The sequence below is a fragment of the Solanum lycopersicum genome, chromosome 4, assembly GCF_036512215.1.
Source record: "Solanum lycopersicum chromosome 4, SLM_r2.1".
Taxonomy (NCBI): Eukaryota; Viridiplantae; Streptophyta; class Magnoliopsida; order Solanales; family Solanaceae; genus Solanum; species Solanum lycopersicum.
Window position 1 is genome coordinate 32,980,462 of NC_090803.1, and position 5,864 is coordinate 32,986,325.

General features: G+C 29.3%; 1 long non-coding RNA gene across 1 annotated transcript; it reads left to right on the forward strand.

Annotated features, from left to right (window-relative positions):
* The first annotated feature begins 3,322 nt into the window (after positions 1–3,322).
* LOC101268385 (uncharacterized) lies at positions 3,323–5,558 on the forward strand. Its single transcript, XR_182669.5, has 2 exons — positions 3,323–3,981; positions 4,994–5,558. It is a non-coding gene; the product is annotated as an uncharacterized lncRNA (long non-coding RNA).
* The last annotated feature ends 306 nt before the right edge of the window (positions 5,559–5,864 follow it).

Consider the following 5,864-nt stretch of genomic DNA (forward strand, 5'->3'; position numbering starts at 1 on the left):
GAGGAGGAAACTGACAGAAAAGGAGGCAGGGAACAAGAGGTACGCAGCGCTTTAGGCTCAACTAACACTACTTTTTGAATCATGAATATTCTTCCTCTATGTCCAGGCAACACTGATGGATCTAATCAAGAGGGTAATGAGAATGATAAGTCTAATAAGGAGAGTGAGGGTGATGAAATTGATAACTCTGATAAGCAGAGTTACAATGATGAGGGGTAGTTGTATTTATCTGACATTTTAGACTTCTACATTTTTGGAATTGTTTTATCGTATTTTAGTTTATTTTAAAGTTGGATGAAGTTTGTTTTGAAATAGTTTAATGTATATGTTGAAAATATTGTGTTGTATTTGGTTGGATGAAGTTTATTTTGAAAGTGTATTTGGAATTCTTTAGGTTATTTGTTATAGATATGCAAATGGGCAACTGAAATTATAACAATTTACTGCCAGTTTTCTAGTAGAAAACCGACCTCCAGTGGTCAGAATCTCAAAAATAAAAAATAAAAATATCGACTTCCGAAGGTCAGAATTTCAAAAAAAAAAGAATAAAAATACAAATCTCCGGAGGTCAGAATTTCAAAGATAAAAAATAAAATACTGACCTCTGGAAGTCAAATCCCAAAAATAAAAAATAAGAATACGAACCTTTGGAGGCCAGAATGTCAAAAATAAAAAATAAAATACTGACCCCTAGAGGTCAGAATCTCCAAAATAAATAAAATCAAAATTAAAATACCGACCTCCAGAGCTCAAAACTTAAAAATAAGAAAAAGATAAAACTAAAATATACCGACTTCCGAAGGTCGAAGATATTAAAAATTAAAAATCAAAAAATTAACAAATGCCGTCATTCGGATGTCGATATTCCAAAATATGAAAATAAATATTCTGGTCTGAGGAAGTTGAAAATAATATAATAATAAATAAATAAATATATAAAAGTGACCTCAGAAAGTCAAAAAATAAAATAGTTCTCGACTTATGATAAAAACTGAGCTCAAGAGGTCAATAAATATCGACCTTTAGAGGTTGATATTCAACAGCGACCATGTTTTTTTCAACTTAATCTGGAAAGTCAGTATTTGGTTGGTATTTTTGGTTGGTATTTCAGGGAATACCAACCTTAGGAGGTCCTTATTCAACATTTTTTTTAGTAGTGTATAATTTAATGTTCTTGACCAGATTATACAAATATGTTTCAAGTTCAAATTAATTTTGGCTGTAAATAGCCTATCTTTGCTTTCCATAAAAAAACTAACATAAAAAGAAAAAGATATTGTTAATTGAGGAGAAGAATTGCATATATAATATCATTAATCATGAAGTTCATAAAAGATTTTTTTTCATTCCTTAATGTTTTTTTATATAAATATACACACATACACGGAGGTTCTCATAAATATATTAATATGGAAGCACAATAAGTATTATAATTTAAATAACATATTAGTTGAATATTACATTAACAAAATATTTAAAAAAATGTCATTTTTTTAGTAAAAGTTAAAATATTTGAATTATCAATAAATATTTTAAGTTTGACAAAAATAAAATTGAACTACATGGACTACATATATATATATATATATATATATATATATATATATATATATATATATATATATATTATACTGATAAAATAATTGTTAGAAAAACATGTAATCAAATTATTTTGAACAAGTTTATAAAGGCACCATAATTGTTCGATTCCAAAAACACATATTTATGAAGTTGATTTGCACTTAAATCAAATAATTTTTTACGATAAGTTTTATCAATTCTTGATAAATAAGTAGCAAGAACAAAAATTTAAAATTTATGAGAAATAATTTTGATAACTTAAAAATTGGAGAAGGAGAGAGACTTTGAACTTTTTTCTCAAGGGAAAAATATAAAGTTTAGAAAAGTTTGAATGAGAATAAGAGTCCTTTCAAACATATTAAGTAGAGAAAAACAAACACATTTAATGCTCTAATATTTGAACTGTTGACATCCAATTTTGACTCCCTACAATGTAAATTAATCACCGAGTTTTTTAATTCTCAAATGTTAGAATAATTAGTTCTATAAAATTTAAAATATTTTTCAAGTTTATTGTAAATAGTTTTGTCATTTTTTATAATTTATAGTTAATATATATATTTTACATAATTATGTATATAATCAGTATATTTTATGATTATTTAAACATCTCAAAAAGATTTTAGTTTTAGTAAAATATTTAGAAAACTAGCATGGTTTAAATAATAATTTATAATGAAATAATTATTTTGTTTTGTTAAGATTAAGAATATCATTAATTAATTTATATTAGTTCCTATTATTTAGTTATGGGAAAAGGGTCTGATATGCCCCTCAACTTTGTCATTTGGAGCTGATATACCCCTCGTTATAAAAGTGGCTCATATATGCCCTTACCGTTATACAAACGGCTCACATATACCCCCGTCGTTACAAAATGGCTCACATATACCCTTCATTTAACGGAAGTTAAACAATTAGTTTTAAATTTATATTTATTACTTCTAATTTTTTTTAAAAAATTATTTAGGGGTATATATGATTCTTCTATCAAAGTTCAAGGTATATTTTAATTTTTTTCATACATAAATTATTTTTTGACTTCTTTTATTATAATTATTTGAATTTCTTATTCTTATTTTTATTTTTTTCTTTCTTTCCTTAGTTTAAATAAAAAATTAAACTATTTTTTTGTGTGTATTGTAATTTAATTTCGTATTCGAAGAAAAAAATTTGATCATCTACAATAAGTTTTACAAGAATATTAGTGAAACATAAATAATTTTGATTATCAAAATAATAATTATAAATTAATCATTGAAATAAAAAAAATTCAAAAAAAAATATGTTTGACGAGGATTAAATTTACTCATATGGGATTATATTTTTTAGAAAAAATAATAAAAATTTAGATTAAAATTATTATTTTTTCATTTCCATTAGAGGAAAAGGGTATATGTGAGTCATTTCCTTACAAGTAGGGGTATATATGGGTCACTTTCATAATAAGGGGTATATCAGTTCTAAATGACAAAGTTGAGGTATTAGACCCTTTTTCCCATTATTTATTAGTGAAATCCTTAAACCCATTTGCGAAGCAAATCTTGGGCCCTTTTCCCAATTTTTAGCAGCCCACTTCAATACTGCTTCAACCCATTCCAGAACCCATCAAAATACCAATTTTGGGCCAATTTACATCACGTAATTACTTAAAATTTCAGCCCATTTCTATATTATAATGCCCAGCCCACCTCCAATTCCATTCACCCTCCCTAGCTGCTCCGAACCCGGCCCGATTCTCATTCCAAAAAGAAATCCAGAACGACCTAACATCTCCTTCTTCAAGTCCTTGTACAGATTTTCTGCAATTCCAGTTGTTGCCCCCGTCTTGACCAATGCGAGATCATTCCACGTCGACGACAGGGACGCTAGAATCCATTCCAAGCGTCCATCCCCCTTTCCTCTTCTGGAATGGGGTTGAAGCTTCAAGAAAAGGTGTTTTGCCTAAATGGAAAATTTTTTCAAAGGATTGAATTTTCAATAGGTTTGGTTTTGGTCCGAAAATTTCATCTGATTCCCCCCCCCCCCCCCCTTTGTTTTTTTCAAACCCTAATTTCCCTTCTATATATAGTTTGTTATCTTTTTACTGTTGGAGTGGGAGAAAATATTGGAGAGAGTTACAAGAGTTGAAATATATATACATAAGAAAAAGGTTGAAAAGTTGGGAGAAAAAAAGGAAAAACAGAGGAAAAAGTTGGGTGAGAGAAATTGAACAAAAAAGAGGTATGAAGTTAGTCATAATCTACCATTAGAAAATATATCTTAAAAGAGTCAGTCTTTTGGTTTTGCTTGCATTTTTTTTCGGGGGTTTTATTGTTTGAATCTGAGCTCCTGCAATAGAAGAATAGTGGAAGGTGGATCCCCTGCATGTTCTCGTCTTGATTTGTTGCCTCAAAAAAGGTATACAACTTCTCTCTTCTTACAGTTCTCTTTTTAACTTGAGTCTTAATTTGTTTGTTTAGTTGGTTACACAGTTCTGGTAGTCCATTAAGGATATGGATTCCTCGTGTGATTTTAAGATTTGGTCGTTTGCTTGTTAAATATGATCCCATATGTATGTGTAGATCATGAATGTGTTTAGAAGTTGTTTCGTAACTTAAAATTGTTACTCTTCTTGTTCCTTGTTGAATCTTCATAGTTGCATTTTGTTTAGTTTTCAAACTATGCTATTTGTCTTAGTCTATTATATCCTTAATCATGAAGTTGTAAATCTGATTTATTCGACGTCATATCCTTTATTCTTTAATCTCGAGTTGAATGAATGAATTAAGATGTCAGCATTTCGAGTAATGCCGCATTCACCACTATTTTGGGTTCTTATATTTTGTATGTTATTACTCGTTTTAATTCCTTTTATTTTGTTGCTTTGTTGAGTCTACTTGAGAGTGTAGGCTTGTTTCCCTTTGTCCAGATGCTCTTTTTCTGATTTCTTTTCCTCTGATTCAAATTTGCTGCATCTGTTAAATTGGCTACATCTTTGGATATTGCTTCATTTTATTTTTTAAAACAAGAAGAAGTTCTAAGTGTCCTTTCATTTTGATATGTCTTAATTGAAAATAGTAGCTAATAGCTAAGTCATAGGATTTATTTGAGTCATTAGTATTAAGTTCTATGTATTCAAGATTGATTTGATAATATGGTTGTGATCAAGTGTTATACACATGAATATGCTTATGGCTTCTAGTCATGGGTGTGTTGCTACTGTTTTTTGTCATAAATTAGTGCAAATAGGAGCCTTAGTCATGAGCATTAAGTTATGCACCATGAATTTTATTTTCTTTTTCTTTTCGAGTATCTAGATATTGGCATAAATTAATTCTTGTTTGCTCTATTAAATTTTATTCAAGTGAAGGTTCTTTGTTAACTCTTTTCCTTCCGTTTTGCCACATGTGACACCATCTGAGTCTATCAGACTCCATCCTTGCATCGAGCTGAATTTCTTCTGAGTCATCCTCATCTTGTTTGAGTGAATCGGAGGCAATCTACATGCTGGAGATTGAATTTCAAGTCCCAAAAGCCCAAAAGCTGGTTGTATACAGTCTGTACACAACAATATAAAATGGTATATACTGCGAAAATAATGATATACAGGTCACAAAAAAATATGAAAATATGGATTGAAACACAGTAGCTACAGGTTAAAAATTAAAAAAACAGGGCAGAGACGAAGCATAAGTCCCGTATACATTGTATACTTAATGTATACATGACTCACTTTGGCATGAATATAGGCCAATGCCCAATTTTACTAGGCTTTGCTTGTGTTCCAGCAGGTCCCAGCAGACAAATGGGTCCAAAAGATCCCAAAAACAGGCCAAGCCCATTATGAAGGAATTGTAGATTTAGGACAGGTTTAGCGTAGGCCCAAGAATTTGGTTTTATTTCCTATCTTATCTTCATTTGCTTATTGAAGTTGGTTTAATTTAATTAATTTCCCACAGATAGTCATATATATATACTTAGCCTTATTTTCATAAGTTATAGTGCCTTATGAATTATTTCCCTTTAAGATATTCTCCGTGTTTCATTTTTCCCTTAAGATAATACAATAATAAAATTGAGTAAATAAGTAAAAAGAATTGATTTTCCTTTAATTATTTGAAATTAAGAAACATCATTTAAAAGTCATTTTAGTCAAATCGTCGGTCAAACGCAAGTTAGTGGGCATATTGAGGGCTAACACCTTCTCGTAATGTACATTGAACTTCAAATCCATTTTTTCAAATTGATTTTTTTATTTGTTTCAACCTTTTTGAAAATCTTAAGTTTTTCTTGATTTTTGT